The sequence below is a fragment of the Carassius auratus genome, chromosome 30, assembly GCF_003368295.1.
Source record: "Carassius auratus strain Wakin chromosome 30, ASM336829v1, whole genome shotgun sequence".
NCBI classification, from domain to species: Eukaryota; Metazoa; Chordata; class Actinopteri; order Cypriniformes; family Cyprinidae; genus Carassius; species Carassius auratus.
In genome coordinates this window covers 9,422,261-9,440,669 of record NC_039272.1, presented here as the reverse complement: position 1 = coordinate 9,440,669, position 18,409 = coordinate 9,422,261, and the positions used below count along the sequence as shown (strand labels likewise).

The window sequence follows — 18,409 nt, the reverse complement described above, 5'->3', positions numbered from 1 at the left end:
GCTCTTCTTCTACTAAGAAAAAGGAGGGAAATCATTACAGATAATAGATCATGTGTTTCTACACAATAGGATTTATTAAGAGGGCTAGCCTTTTGTTCTTTTTGCCCAATCACTGAAGTGCATTATATAAAGAGATAATTTTATGTCATTCTAAAGCTACTGTCAAACCTTTTCAATGATGAAGAGTAGTTGTGAAGTTGATTTAGGTTTTAATTAATCACAGAATAAGCAGATAAACCACTGTCTATTATCAGATGCATATCATTGTGAATCACCCTGACACTGATGTTGACAGAAACGGTTTCACAGTGTCACGTTTGTATGGTCAGCACATTACAGTGGATTGTCTCCAGCTTGCATTGTCTGTAATGCAATCCAGCTGAAACAATGGAAACCGATATTCAGTCAAACTCATGCTGCTTGTGACAGAGAATGCATTTTATTTCATGTGTTACTTGAATTATGAAATGATAATAAAAAATGGAGACTTTTTATTAATAGTAGCCTATACATAGTATCTATTTCTTTTTTATTATTTCGTTTAATCACAAACACTTTTTGACTAAAAGAGATCTCCGCATGCATCTGGAAAGCAGATAAAAAGAGCCACTTTTGGCGCCTATTAACTGAAATCACAGTAATTAAATACGAGGAATGAAGTATCACAGCAATTACATCCCCAGAGGCACCTCGCTGCTTTTCATCTTTGTGTAAATTCTTAAAGGAGAAGAGCTCTAAAAGGCCAAAAAGCCACAACATCCATCCAAACAAAGAAACTGCATCTGAAATAAGGTCTATATTGATTTGACTTGACCACATTTTGCTTACCCAAGAAAAGATGACAGGAGTCAAGATGGCTGGATTGCAGAACATGCTCTATTTACTGACAAACAAAACTATTCAGTGTATCAGACAAATGACTCATAAATGAGGGAAAATATACAGTAACAAAGAAAAATGTTCTGAAGAACTGAACCTACTGTAAATACAATGTAGTCAGTTCCAGCTTGTTTAAAATCTGCACTGACATTTTTGTACAATTCAGATGTCACAGTGGCCATATGTAGCGATATGACCTTTTATACAGTCTATGGATATGACCACAGCTGCAAAAATGTATTGAAAATACTGAAATAAGTTCATCTTTTGGATACTATATGTATATGCATGTGTATGTACATGTAGATGCAACAGTGTTTCATTTACCACAAAAAAAGAGATCAGTGGTAAGAATCCAGTGGATTTATCCAATTGCATCATTTAAAGATGCATGGTCTCACTTCTAAGAGAAAGTTCCTGAAAGTATAAAAACTTTTACATAAACATTCAGTTATAACACACATATGTAATACGCAAAGTAAAACTTACCCAAAATATACAGAGTTGTGCTGTTTAAATATGCACACAACACAGATTCTCTCAGTGCCAGAATAAATGTAATTATAACATTTTTATAGAAACTCTAATATCATAAATAAATATCCTTACAGCTTTAAATAGTTTCAGTATACAAAACAGTACCACATCATTTTATCCCATTGATATTATTTAAGTGTAACACGTTTTATGGTTTGATTTTGTCATTTTCTTATTATGAGGCTATCTGATCTGAGGTAGACACAAAAATGACTTTTCAAATTTAACAAAAGTCGACCGTTGCAACTCCTTATTGAGACTGTAGACAGAGATAGGTGGAGGTAATGCACACGAAGAAGAAGACGGCTCACGCGCCTGCTTGAGAACGCGCTTAGGAGAGTTCTAACAGTTCAGACATGGCGTGAATCAGAGGTTAAAAAAACTAAAAACTTTTGAAAACTATTCAGTTTCTTGCACAGACCGATCGTTTTGTGTCTTTACACATCAATGTATCGCCACAGGGTTTAATTAGTTTTTGTTTGTGTGTTTTTTTTTGTTTTATTGTATGTTTTAGCCGCAATTCCCATCCACGTACATTATAAGAGTGATTGACTGCAACGGTTTGAGCTAAAAATCTCAGTTTGTGTTCTACTGAAGAAACAAAGTCACCTACATCTTGGATGCTCTAGGGGTAAGCAGATAAACATAACATTTTCTTTTTTGGGTAAACTATCCCTTTAAGTGAACTTCCTAGCATTTCATAATTGGTAAGTAATGCCCAAATCTTCAGCTGTATGGTTTTCTTCCCTAGTTTTTGGGTTAATGGGAAAATATTGATCATGAACAACTTTTGCAAAACATCAAACAAAAGCAGGTCATTGGGACTTCAGAACTTGAAAGTAGTGTTTCAATCAGTCACGTTTCAGAGAGTACAGTGATGCATCTGAAGATCAAAGGTCATACCCAGTACTGATTGTTTCGCAGAGTGGGGTTGGTGGTCCTGCAAAGCTGGGAAACTTCAGGCTCCAGGTCTCCAAAAGAGCACAGAGACACAGAGGTGCCATACGGCGAGTTCTCACTTCTGGTTTGCAGTCTGGTTATGGCTGAACTTCCAGCGTTTCTTGGAGTAAGAGGAGTGACGGTTACGACGGGGACACTTGCAGTCCACTGTGGCTGGTTCTGATCTGGTTGAGCAAGAGCACCTGACGTATTCTTTAAAGACTTTGGTTTCTTCTTCCAGTTCCGTCTTAATAGCAGCACCAACACAACCACAATGATGACCAGCAGCAGAAGAGCAAGAAGAGGCAAAAGGATGATCATTGAGTTTGAGGATGAGCCCGTCTGGGAAACCGACTCTACTTTGACCGGGGTATTATTTATTGGATAAATCTCCTCCAGCCCATGGGTTGGTTTTAGGTTAGTAGTACCCATGTCAATGCTGTTTGAATTACCCCAACGGTTGCGACCTTTGAATCTTGACCCAGATTTGGTCACCTGTTGTGTCGGCTGCACAGGTGGATATGTTGAAGATGGAAACAAGCTCAATGCAGCAGTGTGGTTACGAAAACCAGGTCTGATTGTGGTCACTGGGATCACTGTTGACATCTCCAGAGCGGGAACATGAGGTACAATGCTGAAAGTGAAAATCCCTTTGGCGGGTTGGACGTTGTTGGCTTTAAGAATGAATCTGAAAGAATCATTTACTTCATGGACACCTGTCAGGTTCGCCTTCAACTCAATGGCCAGTTTCTCCTGCTGTAGTTCACTAAAAGTGAAAGACCCCACAGATTCCACTTTCTTTCCCTTGCTGCCAATTGCCCGGACAATCCTGCCGTTCTCCGGAGGTGAGGTAATTTCAAACAACGGGTCACTACCACTCAACAAAGCAAGTTCAGACACATTCAGCAAATGTGACTTCAACTTTATTCGAACTCCATTAGCAAATGTTACCCCTTCTGTGTACTTAATGAGGGGTTTGACAGTAAGATTAACTACTTGGTTAGTTAGATTCGCTTCTGTTGTGAAGGCTGCAAACTCAAAGTTATCATGGGATGACTCGAGGCTGACCATGTGGTACCTCAGCTTTTCCTCCTGGAGATCATCTTGATTGAAAACAGTGACGTCTTCATCGTCTAGTAAGAGTTTACCGTACTTTGGTGGTACGGTGATTTTATAGTGCACTGTAGTGTTTTTACCATTTGGTCACTGCAGCCAGGTGTGACCGTGTGATGGTTACAGAAGTGTGTCCCTGGGCCAGTAGCACCTCTGTGTTGTTAGCCAGTGAAACGATGATCTCTACCACTTCCAGATTGAAGAGTTTATATAACGGACGATGATGGCCATCGGTGACGCTGAAGTAGAACGCTCCAGATGATGGACTGCCATCGTGGATGAAGAAAACCTCTCCATTATTGATTTGAGCCTGGGAGAAGGAGTCCACCGACTCGTTCATGCGCTCTGTAATGGCTAGGAAACCATTGCTAGGTTTGCTAATCACTGTGTACTGGATTTCACTTGGTGGGTTGTCCAAGTCAACCACACTTAAGTGGTTGGGTCTGATAGCCACGGTGTCTCCCTGAACGACTTTGAGGCTGGGAGCTTTGGTCTTCAAAACAGGTGGTTGATCATTTATGGGGATTATAGTGATGTTGAATGATTCTGACACAACCTCTGAGGGATCTAGGGGGCGGGTTGGTGGTTTGCTCTTTAGGTTTAGATACACATCAAAGACAAAATAGTCATGGGTGGTCTCAGAGTTGTCGTGATGGTATGTGATACCGTACTTATTAAGGATGAACTGAGAGAAATTGGGCTTCTCTTTTGTAAGATTTCGTTCCCCAACGATGATGGCGCCATGCTTTGGAAGAGATGTGACCTGGTACCAAACCTCATAAGAGCTGCGCTTGGATTCAGGTTGTTTCGTCATGAGATTGGATGCATCCAGCATTGATTTGTCGATTAGCACTTTATCTCCTTCAGTTACAGTCACACCTGTATATATATAAAAACAATGAAATACATTTTATTTGACAAAAGCCATGACTTTTCTGTAAGAATAACAGATTTAAAGTATATTTGGCTATTTTTTACAATACTACCTTTTAAATCCTCAACAATTTTAAAGATTTCACATGTCCATTCAACATTAATCATAATGAAAATACATATTCATTTCACAGCTACATATGCAAATGTTCAAAATCTTGAAAATATTTTTATTATGGTTTCCACAAAATATATACGAAATTTTTCTTGAGATTCAAAGGATCATGTGACACTGAAAACTGGAGTAATAATGACAGCTGAAAATTCAACTTTGAAATAAAGGAATAAATATCATTTTAAAACATATTACAACAGAAAACAGTTATAAAAAATACAATAAAACTGTAATATTGTGAAATGTTATTAGAACTGAATAAAATGTCACAATATTATTATTATTATTTTTAATACAACATTACTGACTGTAAACTAAATAATATGAATTATTTTGTAAATTTTTATACTGTACCTTTATTTTTGAAGAGCACTGAACTTTGATCAGGTCCAATATTTTCATATGAAATGTCAATTTCAAATGTCTGGGGTTCAAGCGTAGCAGGTGGAGAGGACACAGTAAATGTGAACTTGTCTAGTGCCGCCCATCCTAAAGACGTCCCATGAATTTGATGATATGCTACTTCACCCTCATCCACCTGTAATGATTCAAGTTACATGAGTTACTAAAATATAAAGCATGAAAAAATAAAACACTGATAAAAACAACACATGCCCCCCAAATCCCCCCAAAAAAGTCTTACATATGACTGTAAAAATATATTTCCTGCAATGACACCTTAATTCTTAATACTACTCTTTCTGCTTAGCAACACTGTGTCATCGTATGTTTGAATTATGAATAGCAGCAATTTGGCATTAGCAGCGATTTGTGCTGGCTAACTAGGACATGTTACATTTAGCTTGCAAACATGACAGGCTCTCTGATCATGCTCATAGTTAAAGAAAATCCATAATTCATTACCCTGCACTCTGATATGCATGGCACTGACTTGGGAAAAAGATGTTGGCAACACTCACCATTTGTTGTGTGAAGGATGAAATATCAGTTGTGGTCTTATCTGCCTTCAAACTGACCAGTTTTCCAAATTTTGGGGGATTGATCACAGTAAAATAAACGGTTCTGTTTGAGAGGCCGGTATCATCATTGGTAACGGCCTGAAGAATGTTGTTTGAAATCAAGGATAAGGAACCTAGAAAAAAAACACACCATAGGAATGTGTGTGAAAACTGACAAAAGAACACAATGGTCTAGTACAGACTAAACAACATTGTCTGGTGTATAGTAGCTCATGTGCTTTGAAATGATGGTGATGTTTAATAGACATGCATCTGAAGCATAAATTACAACCACAGACAAATTGGCAAGCTATATTTACTTCAAACGTGTAAACACAGTCAAAGATTAAGGGTAGGCAAGCATTTCAAGATCCTGTTTCAGATCACTTTCAGGTTGAAGCACTTTAGAGTGACTGAACTCAAAAGAACTTCAAACTATATGCCAGGAAGAATTTTGCTAAAAGACTCTACCGATTACTTTCCATGACCTTAACTGAAGGTCATCATTTCCATATTCAGAGTTTTCTGATGTATCTATCTATTTGAAACGATGCCCTTGTGACTCTCTATGCACAAAGGCCACAAGAATAGCTTGACAGGAAGCTTTGTTAAACACACGGACACAAAGTGGCAGAATAATGGTCAAAATTCAGTTGATTTATCAATTATTAATTAGTTATTTAATAGTGTTCCAGGTTCCTACTCATGTTTAAAATGAATTAGAAATAAAGCTGTCAAATAAACTCAAAAAGTAACATTAGATGGAAAGGGGAAATAAGAAAAATAGACTCCAGGAACAAATAAATTTAGTTCATTTATCTGTAGTTATACAGATAACAGATAAAAACTTTATCAGATGCTATCTGTTTAAGTATTTCTAGAGCCATTTGTAAAATTGAAAGCAGATGCAGCAGCTGTTGTTTTCTCAGACAAAGCCATTTTTCTGGCTCTGGTTTTAAATGTGACATAAATGTGACGAAGTGTGTCTAAAATTAAGAAAATGACTGTAGTTTAATAGCTTTTTACAGTGACTCGTTCAGTGTTCAAATGCTCTCCGCTGAGCTTTTTATAGCCGGACAGTTAAAGCCGTTTTGTTATTACATGGATCAGTTGCTTTAAGATTAAGAAAGCGTGAAACACTTGATGCTCAGACAGAGACTTAGTTAGTGGGTGGAGACAGCATTGTTGACTTTATACAGAGCGGAAAGGAGGAGTCAATCTGGGGCTCTGATTTGGCAAGCGAGGCAGCCAGATGCTGACCTCACTGCTGTAACATGACACGCTATTTTACCTCCATAAAAAGAGATGGAGAGCACAATATTTTCTGGAACATAAGCAAACTAAGATTACATATACAATATAAATCTTTTTTGGGGGGACTGGGATATAAAGTGCTGTCTCTACAATGATTATTGTATAACATCTAATATTTCCTTGTAGGTAATCTGTGTGTTGCAGAATATACCAGGTTACTGCTGAAGATCCCCTCATGTTAATCAGCATTACCTGGAAACACCGTAAGAGGTCCAGCCTTCTCTAGATTAAGAACCAGGGCACGAGCTGTAATACTGAATATCTGCCTGGGAGCAAAGTTCACACCATCGTTTACTTGGAAGTTGAAGCCTCCTGCCATCGGCCCTGAGAAGTAAAAGACAGCAATCATTCTCATTTCCAGGAATCTGGTTTACAATGCACTGCAACTTCAATACACGTTACACACAACTTATTTCACATAGAAATGTTGCAAAAAATAAATGAATGAAACAAATAAAAAATAATAAACAGTATTTTGTTTTTTATAAAACTTTCGGTTCAAACTAATGATTCCATGCCACTGTTGCACTCAAACCTATTTTCACCTAAAAAGGTCAGCAAACATAGGAGGAACAATGAGTGGTGTGCTGTGATTTAATGCACAACACTGACATCTAGTGGTTAAACATGACATACTGTTTCAGAGGCTTGTTAAGTTGAATGTTCTGTGAGATTGTTGACTGTGTATGATATCTCACCACTATGTACGAAAAGCAGTTGCCGCTGGTCAATGTGAGCTTGAGTAAAGTTCATGATGGGCCTGTTGGGGGCAGTCTTTACAGCCAGGTGACCATTGCTGGGTTGGGTAATAATGTACTCCAGCTGCTCAGGAAGTGTGTCCTCATCTTCTGCGTTCAGATCCTCTGGGGTGATCTCTGTGATGGAGTCCACCCACACCTGAGTAAACAATCAAACATATAAACAGACACAGATAAGTGCTGGAAAGGTTTGTATTTTATATCATGGTCAACTGATTGAATCTCACTCCAGCTGAACACAGTTTGGGGAAAACAAGCTTAACTCTTTATAAATTACTTATTTGAATGCTGATCTCCTTATCTGATACCAAAGAACAGCACAAAACACACATAAGGAGACATCCTGACTCTAGCTCATAAGAATATATTTTTGGTTCAACAATATACAAAATGTATATATAGCGGTACAGTATTGTATAAAGATTAATCAAGAGAAACGGTCTTTCAGCAGAAAAAAATGAACAATATTGTTATTAATGACAGGGTACAAAATATCTTACAAATCATGTCTTTACCCAAAAACACTCTGATAAAGCTATAATAAAAATATATTATATTTTAGAAATTCATGGCATACATACAACAATTGTCTGTGCATGTCTAGTCCTATCTACACATAGAAATATCTCTCTCTGTGAGAAGTGTGAAGCTGAAAGTATTTTCACCATGAACAAGAACAACTAATCATGGATCATTCAAAAATGCAAACCTCAAATTAAATCACTTTATGTAAAAAAGAGAAAAATTTGTAGATTTCGTTGCCCATCTGCTCTGATTAAATTCTGTATCCATGTGTACACCAGTACCTCGAACCACATTCTATATATTTCTCTAAACCCTTGTTGAGCAACTGAATACAAAGCCCTGAAATAAATAAACTAGACTGTAATCACTGAGCAAATGAGCAAATATGCATTTTAGAAGTAGTAGCGAGCCATCTTGTTGGTATTATAAATATTTTAATATTTGAGTTTAGGATCAAAAAGCTAATTATTAATAATTCAAGCCAAAGGAAAACCTGCTGTAAGTGTCTTTCAAGCTGAAAAGTTCAAAAAGCATGAAACAGAAATGCCTTGAGGAATCTGAAGCATGCAGAGCAGCCCTTCTGACTGTCCCTGATGGTCTTTGATCTGTGACTTTAGACTTTTCTTCAAGTTGAAGCCAATAATTTACTTGTCTACAACTAGTAGCTTGGCCTTATGGGTCTCAGAAACAACTGTGTGCTTGTCTCTACTCTTCTGTGACTGATGGGAGACCAAAGGGAACATAGACAATGAAATATTAAAACAGTACACAAATCCCAGCATCTTTTTTCCAGACCTCTGCAGTGTTTTCAAACTCCAGAAAACATTCTCAGACTGGAACCTCATCTGACTCTAGTCATAAAAAGAAGTTTATATATAGTAATCTCACCCTGAGAACCCTGTTGGCTGTAATGGCTGGAGGCTCGTCATTGACGGCCGTGATCTGGACATGCACAGTCCATGGTGCACTGTGTTTTCGCAGGTCTGTGTCATTTGCTGTGATAGTGAAGTGGTCCTCTGAGGTCTCTGTGTTGTCATGGACATAATAAATAAACTCCTGTTCCACCTGCCAAATAAGAATAACAAACTATAAATATCTATATAAACATAGATAGAAAAAAAACGTATATATAAATAAAATACAAAACAAAGTACACCTAATCATTCGAGTGATTTGCTCATGCCTTTTCATATTCCATTTTCATTTCAAATGGGGAAAACTTTACCTGCTTCCTTGTAAAGTAGGTTGTGGGAATCCCTCTGAAACGTGAATTCTCAATGCGGCCATGCAGAGGACCCTCTGAGACGTAGTACACAAAATTAAGGCCTGAGAAATGTGGGTTGGTTACTCTGATAACGTCCTCTGTGAGAGCTTTAGATGCCCCTTCCTTCAGAGTGATATTGGACACCTCAATGGGTATGAGGCGTGGGATGATATCCACAGACATGATGATGTCATTGACCTCTGTGACTCCATTGCTGGCCTCCAACGTGAATGAATCACTCTCTTGGCCAGGTGCCACCTGTACATACTGAATGTTGCCAGCATTAACATCCCGCTGGGAAAAGGTCACTAATGGGTCCTCTTTCGTTCCTTGATACTGATCTTTACCCTCAATAAAATGGCGTAAATATCCATAAGATGGAGCAACTTTGACAGTAAAGGTTATTTCTGAAGCTGAACTTGCCTCATGAGTCACCTGAAAAGAAACAGAAATAGTAGGCCCTATTTTATTTTTTAATCTTGCATTCAATGTTAAGCTTCTCTGGCTTAATTGGAAATAACATTATCATAGTATTTAAGTATGCTAGTCTGAATTTAGCTTCTCTCGTGGTGTCAGAAAGTCAGATTCATTCAGGTCAATCAGTTCATCTTAAATGGTCCCAAATATAGTACAGAGGGGGGGGGGGGGAAGTGAATCATTCTATCTAATGAATCAGTTTGTTCAAATGGTTCATCGGTTTGTTCAGATTGTTATGATGTTTAACTACTTCAAATTATGATAAGCTTCTAGTTATGTCAGTCTCAAAGTAGTTTCCGCGACAAAATAATGCTAAAGGTAGCTAAATAAAAGATCATATTTACCTTAAGTTTATTGCTCTCGATCTTAACTGGTTTTCCCTCCTCCACCAGCAAGGTTTTGTTATGAAGAACTACGGGTGGCCTCTGGTGGCTCTCCAGGTACACCTTCACATGTATTTTACCATCAAGCCAAATGTCCTTTGCTTTCACCAGGAGTGTAAAAACGTCAGCCAGATTCTTACTGTTGTCATGATGATAAGACAAGTAGCCATTCCTCAGGTCATGCTGGGTGAATGACTCAATTTTGCTGTCTTTTAAATACAGCCCTCCATGTTTTGGAGCCGCCTGGATTGTGAATAATATTTCATTGTCATTTCGGATGTCAAGGTTTGTCTCTACACTAAAGTTAGCATTAGTAAGGGTTTTGGCTTGCCCTTTCTGAACCAACAAGCCTGTGTTGTTGCCAGTTTTTAAATAAGCATCCTGTGCACTAATATCCAACAGAGAGGACACATAGTGCTTGCCATCTGACACAAAGAGAACAAAACGCCCAGAGTTCATCCCATGGTGAATGAACAGCACTCGTTTCTGTTCCAAGTCTTCTTGGCGAAACTGGTACAGCTTTTGTGAAGTGTCATTTGCAAGAACCAAGTCACCCATTGGGATACCACGGCGGGTGTAGACAAGCTGCCAATCACTGAAGTCTGAATCTGCGTCATGGTAGCACAGGTCATCAAGTGTAAGTAACCTCTGTCCATTTCTGACTACATGGAAAACTTTGTCTACAATGCGGATTGGTTTTTCATCATTAACCAGCTGTATCAAAATGTTAAACATGCCTTCCTTGGAGCCAATGTCCTTTTCTGTTAAAGAAAGCTTTGTTACTGGACTTGTGGAGGCTATGAAGGTAAAACTATCAAGAGTTGTTTCACTGTCATCATGAACATACATAATCCGCTCCTCATGAATGTCTTGATTGGTAAAGGAAATAATATTGTCAAAGTCTTTGGTAGAGTTGGACAAGTTGATTCGCATTAGCTTGCCATGGTGCGGCGTCTTTGTGACTGTGTAGTACATTTCTTTACTGCTTAGAGTTTCAGCAAACAATTCATCCTTTGTGATGAGTTTACTTTCACCTTCAAGAACTGACAGCCCATTGTTTGTCATGAAAATGCTGTTGACATCTGCTTTAATATTGATTTTGAATATGTGCCTAGCTGAATGTGCATGCTTTGAGAATATGTGGAAAACAAATTCATCATTGGTGTCCTCGTATGATCTTTCCATTAGTTGGTAATGGACTTTCATATCTCTGATGTCTTTTTGACCAAATGTGGAATTTACATCCAGCTTGGCATTATTCACTTCAATTATTCCCCTGTTTGGTAAAGTCAATATTCTAAAACGAAGCTCATCCTCAGACAAATGTACACCGTGTACTGCTACATACAGATGCTCGGAGTCAATTACAGCTCTCGTAATTTTGTCCAGCTCTATAGGTTTATTGTTCTTTATTGTGTAGTCTATCCACTTTACTTTTATGGGAAACACCAATTCCTCAGTAGCTCTGGAGGCCACAGTTACTTTACACTTGAAATGGTCTGTACTATTACTTGTTTGGATAGACTGGTAGGTGCTGAGGTACCTCAAACGCTCCTTTTCAAGGACTCTTTGGGAAAACGAATTGGTAGTCTTCCATTCTCCACTTGAGTGCATCCTCTGGAGCTCACCAAATCTCGGTGGCTCAATCACATCGTACCGAATTTCCACTACCTGCTTTAATGCATTGGTCCAGATGGCCAGTTGTTTGGTACTTAAAAGAAACATCTCTCCTTGGATCACTTCCAGTCCTGTGTTATTGGAGATTTTGTACTCAAGTCCCACAGCCATGATTCTGAGAACCACTGTGTTGCTCACCTTCTCACCATCGCTGACTCTCAACACAATCCTAGAGTTCCTCACACCCGTGTGGACATAATACATCTTACCGTCTGCAAGAGCTGAATGGGAAAAGGAAGTAACTGGTGTACCTGCATTGTCTTCATTCTCTAAATACCCTGCATCAGCATTAAGGTTCCCTAACACAGAATAAAAGAGGTCTGTGTAATTGCTGTCAATGTCAGTGGCTTTCAGTACATCAGATGTCAGCCGCTTCTTGGAGTTTTCCAAAAGGGTAAACAGATTCCCCTCAGGTAGACTCAACTCAGGGGCATCATTGGTTGGTGTAACAGTGATATTAAACCGGTACAACTTGTGTCCCTTTAGATAGCCTGGCACATCCTTTCTGCTACTGGAGGACACAGAGAACATGAAGAAGTCCTGTGGGTCTTCAGATCCCCCATGGATGTACATCACTCTGCCGTGCCACAAATCCAGCATGCTGAATGTATGCTCAGCCTGCTCCTGGTCCACATCAAGCCTAAGCTGACCATGCACCGGCTGCTCTTCAATCCTAAAGATGATCTGAGATTGACGGATGCCAAGCTTCTTGAAATCAAGGTTTACTTTAATATGCTTTGAATCCAAGGATCCCCGACCACCTTCTGGGACAACAAGATTCCTAAGCTGTAAAAAATTGCGGCCGTACTTCTTGACAAGACCTTTGGCTAAGGTGGATACATCGGTGGGTGGCAGCAGAGTGACAGAGTCAACAAGGGTTATGGGAAGGGTTGTTGGGCTTACTGTGGTGCTTATATCCAGCTCCTTTTCAGGTTCACAACCAACAGAGACGTCTTTGGTTACCAAAGCATTGGGGAGACCCATTTTGACGTTATTTATTTTAATGTCTCTGAAGCATCCTTTAAAGGAGCCACCTTTAATACGTTTCCCTGCTACTGAGGAAAGGCCAACTTTTCTGACTTCAGAACGTGTGCTGTCATCGATTCCCCCCAGGAAAAGGGAACCTTTCAGATAAAAGGTTTTTGATCTAGAGTTAATGATGGACTTTACGGTTTCTCCATCTACTGTAAGTTGGAGGTTTTTTGCTGTGAAAAAGAGCTGAATGTTGTACCATTTGTTGTCACTGATGACGGTGAGGGAACGTAGCTCTGTTTTACTTCCATCTTTACCGACCATTGCAACAAGGAGACCTTTCTGGATCTCTAGAGCGACAAAATCTCCCTGTCGAGCTGAATTGTACATGATGATCCCTTCTTCAGCTGACGTGTGGATTGAGCATTCAAAAGCCCAGTCATGTTGTGCTGTCCAAGGAGGAAAGGATATATAAGCCCGTGAACTGAAAAAACTGATTGGGTCAGCTTCATTGGCAAAAAACTGAGGGCTGCATCCCAGGGAAACCTCATAGACATTCTTGAACCCTGAGTAGGACCTTAGCGATGAAAGGAGGTTGTGCTGATTAAATATTACTTCATCGAGGCAGCCACGGAAACCATTGAGATCTCTGGACAGATATGCCTGATCCAATCCTCCAGTACCACCAACATACAGGCCGTCATTGATGTGCAGCTCTCTCTCTGGACCTGGCATTCGCAGGCTGGTCTTGGAATGGTTGTCCACAGTCAATGTGACATTGTAAATGTCATGGAAAAACTCTGCAGTGTGCCAGGCCAGATCATTCAACTGGGTTCCACTATCTGAGAGAAGGAGCTGCTCTCCAGATCCCAGATCCAACTTTACCTGTGAATGACAGGAACAATGTAAAAGAAAAACTGTCCTTACACAATCCTATACATAAAAACACACAGATTTATATATATATTTTTATAAATTATCTAGACATAACTTGGGACCAAATTCTTTTAAATATATCTAAATTGAAAAACATTGTTTATGGTAATTTAATACATACAACATTAAAGTTAACAGTGAATAAAATGGAATAAATAAAACATATATATATATATATATATATATATATATATATATATATATATATATATATATATATAAAGTAAACATTTCACAGATAATCTTAATTCACTTTGGGTTTAATACTGTGACAATAAAATTTATTTCAAATTTTTTGAAATAAAATATTGTTGTTATAATTGATGTTGCTATAATGCATTTATAACCTATTTAGAGTGCAAATGGAGAAAAATATAATACAGCGCTAGGAGATATATCTGTGGGTACTGGGTAATATAGCATCAGGAAGTTTAAAATCCCCTGAGTTTTTAAACTAACAAATGTCTGAAATAAGAGCAATAAATTATTTGAATTGCTAAGAAAATGTATGAAAACAGGCAATTTATATTCATGAAATTCTCTTCCACATTAAAAAGTGTAATAAATAGCATCTGTCTACAGCCAATACGTTTTACTCTTAACATAAAATGTCACTGTCTTTACATCAAACAGCTAAGAAAACCTTGACCTGGCTTGCTGGATATTTCTAGCTTTTTCTCAACTTGAAAGCAATTATAATCGGTGATGTACTCAAAGAGGGTCACAGCCCAAGGATAGAAAATGACAATTTAATGACCTCAGATAAATGTGAGAGTTCAAAGATATTTTCAATTACAAGCAAATCGGACCTCAATGTTGAGCACAATCAGTTCTGTTGTAGCCTAAAGATATCCTTTATAAAAAGAATCCTATGTTAAATGAAAAAGTCCATTTCGGGAAAGTTTTTGACCTGGATTGTGGGAGTAACTACTTCTCCCACAATGTCAACTAAGCCCACATTCTTCAGCCATTAAGTCAGTGCAATCATCAGGTTTGTAATGTATACCTTAAAGAAAGGTGCAGAAGCAGAAGAATCTCAGAGAGTATCATAGCTAGACCATAGAATAAAATTCACCACTCCATTTTATCTGAAGAGGATATTCCATGTGTAGAGTTTTTGTCTCAACACAAAATGCTTGTCAGTCTTTATTATCACTTTTTTTTCTAATCAGATTCTTTTCAAGCCTCAATGGAATTGACATGTTTCCACATGTAGTTTTGTTGTGGTAGATCTAAACATGGCTGAGGGTGAAATAGCAACACGTGACCCACCTGCAGTCTGCCAGCATTCATCTCCAGCAGCAGGAAATCATTCTGCCCTGCAGCCAGGAAAAGCAGGCCATTCAGGCTGGAGGTGCGGAAACGAATGTGCAGTGTGTTACGGCTAGACGTCTCTGTCCCTTTTAACTGCACAAATCCATCACCATAGAATGAAGCTGCACATAAGAGAATATTACCCATGATGCTTGTTTTTGTTTTCATTTCTGAATGCTCATTCATTCTTTGCCTAATGAATTTTTGTGAATTAAACTGTTTGTTAACTTTTTAGTTACACTTTTTAATGCGTAATAAATTAATAGATTTATTAGAAAGGAGATTATTACTATTAAAAATGATTTATTCACTCTTATTCCAAACCAGCATGGTTTTCTTTTTTCTATTAATTTTTTTTTTTTTTTTGGTCTATACAATGAAAGTTAATGGGGTCCAGCATTGTAGTGGACCCCATTGACTTATTGTATGGACAAAAAACATTTACATGTTCTTCAGAATATCTTATTCTGTGTAAAGAAAGTACTGGTTTGGTATAATATGAGGGTGAGTAACTGATGACAATTTTATCGTTTCTGTGTTTGCTTACCCTCCAAAGTTGCATTTTGATTTTGACACAGACATTAAATAAAAGTGACGGAATGAATAAAAACAACAACACTTTACAGGACAAGCCGGATGGCGCCAGCGAAGCACTGTGATACCCATGTGCATGTGCTGGCATGCTCTGCCCTGACAGCACCCGGTTCTCAACATAAAAGACTCTGACATAGCCACATTGTCTTAGCCCTGCTGTCCATTGATGGAGGCCTGGACGCAGCTGTTTTCTAACCCAGCCACACCACATCACCCTTTAATCTACACTAATGTGTTCTACACTCTCATCTACCTCTCTCTACAAGTGTCACTGTAGTATTTACACCCCTCAATTTGTATGGGAACAGAACACTTCTACTTTAGGACTGAAATGACACACTGATGTTTACCAGTATAATTCTGTCAAACTATGCGAGTGCCATTACTCATTTGTTTTTAAATTCTTTGTTTACAATGCTTAAGGCACCATGCAAATTTCAGCGAAGCAATGTGATTCACTGAACTTTGCATAGTTGACACAAGAAGCCTTATAAAATTGTGGAGACACAATCGTGGACTATGTGATTAGATTAAACTTTAATATGCAAGAATGAATATTTATGTATCATACTTCCCCATAATGGTCTGACAAAAGGCAAAGGGGCAATATCAAAACCAAGCATTTTATCAAAAGTACAACTGATCAGCAGTAAATATAAAGGATGTTTTGATGTCAAACCTGAAATGACAGTAAGAGAGGAGAAAACAAGAATGCCATGCTATCTTTAGTTTCTTTTATCACACAAAGAGGTCCTACATCTGACATCCTGGAGATTTTATAAGACTGGACACCGCGCTTCCAAAATAAGCCCACGTCTGACATCTTGATAATTCAGTGGAGTCACTATTGTGGAGCTCAACACTGAACAACTGCAACTGATGCAACAATGAAACACAATGTAGCACAATGTAGCACATTACACTAATATTACAATAATATTCAAATATTCATGTAATTACAGGTGTTTGCTGATAAACATTAAACTCTTTAAATAATGCCGGATAGTTCTATGAATTTTTGCAAAGTTTTGCAAAGTGTTTTTATAAAAAAAAAAAAAAAAAAAAAAAAAAAAAAACATCACTTGAATAAACACACTGGCCAATACAATGCCATAGTGCATGCTTTAATGTTGGTGAATCACTGCATTTCATTGTTATAAATAACTAAAAGGCTGCTTTCTGTGACCTGACATTTGGCAAGCGGCTGAATATGTTATCTCTACGAGCCACAAATCTGTGCAATCATGAAAGTTATATTATGTATACAACAAACCAATGTCACATTATTATTTTTATTTATTTTTTTAGGGGGGGGGGCGGGCATTTGCACGCAACACTGGCAATGAACATGATTTGGAAATTGAATAGCCAACTTGAAACGTACATTTGTTTGTATCAACGTCAGTTAATGCACAAACAGCTAAAATGACAATAACTCATATTTTCGTTGCAGAGAACGCAGCCATAAGAAACAGGCTTTTTGTCTATACTGTTCTCAAGTGCATAAAACCACATCGAAACTTGATCTTAGAATCGTGATGAATCCCCCAACTTAAATGTTGCGCATACAAATGTGAATGCTGAAATGCCCTTCTTTACATGCTTCAAATCAGCCATAGCTACTTCAGCAGTTTGAACTACTTACCCCCTTGTGCGAGTCCGACAAAAAGAAAGAGTAGTCCGTTTAAAAGGGTCGTCCTCATTTTAACATCAGAGCAATGTGATCATTCGACTTGAAATAAAGAAACAGCGTGTTTTAAATTCATTGTCTCACCAAATGCATGGCGATTCGCTCAACTGCTCACTTTAAAATCTTTCCACAAACTTGCGTGTTCGAGCAGCAAGCGGAGAGAACTGGAGGAGAAACTCCGCCTCCTCAAGCTTTCTCGAGCCTCAGATATTCACCCCTCACCCCGACAAACAACAGCACAGGTTCGCGTGTAAAACAGACCCCGTGTTGCGCTTGAAAAATTACAATCGTTAAAGCAATTGTTAACTTTAGGATAAATATGTATAAAATACAACATGGGTTATATTGGGGAATTTCAATGTATCTTATTATGTGTACTTTACTATATATCATTACAGCCTGACTGGAAGTGTGTGCAATTTTTTTTTCTTTATATAACTTTAAAACATGTACTAATTCGTATATTTTTATACATCATTTTCATAATTTTAGATTTACAAAAAGGACTAGGCATATATAAAAAATACACAATATGCATTTTTTTAAAAGTAGCAAAAATATTATAATCATGAAGACAAGGAAGAGTGAAAAGTAAAATGATGGAAAGAATGATGAATAATATAATACAATTGCAAATAAGGATGAAATAAGTAAATTAAAGGGATCATATGATGCATTTGAAAATTTTCCTTTCTCTTTGGAGAGTTACAAGCTCTTGGTGAATGAAGAAGATCTGTAAAGTTGCAAAGACTAAAGTCTCAAATCCATAGCAATATTATTTATCAAAGTTAAGACTCTGCCACGCCCCCCAAAACACCTCATCCAAACAAGCCCCCACATGTCTATGTCACTATGTGGAAATATTTATGTAATGCTCTCTAGAAATAGAGAGAGAGAGAGAGCGAGAGAGCTACAAGTCATTGAAGTCTCATCTACAGTTCACAAATATATGGGTTCAGGAGCTGCAGATCATAGAACCGGCAAACAGTATACAGTAATCCAGACAAAGGTAAACTGCGCTACACCTAGC

At 38.0% G+C, this 18,409-nt stretch overlaps 1 pseudogene; it reads right to left on the bottom strand.

The window, feature by feature from the left end:
* Positions 1 to 856: 856 nt before the first annotated feature.
* Positions 857 to 17,554, bottom strand: LOC113049131 (chondroitin sulfate proteoglycan 4-like; annotated as a pseudogene).
* Between the last annotated feature and the right edge of the window lie 855 nt (positions 17,555 to 18,409).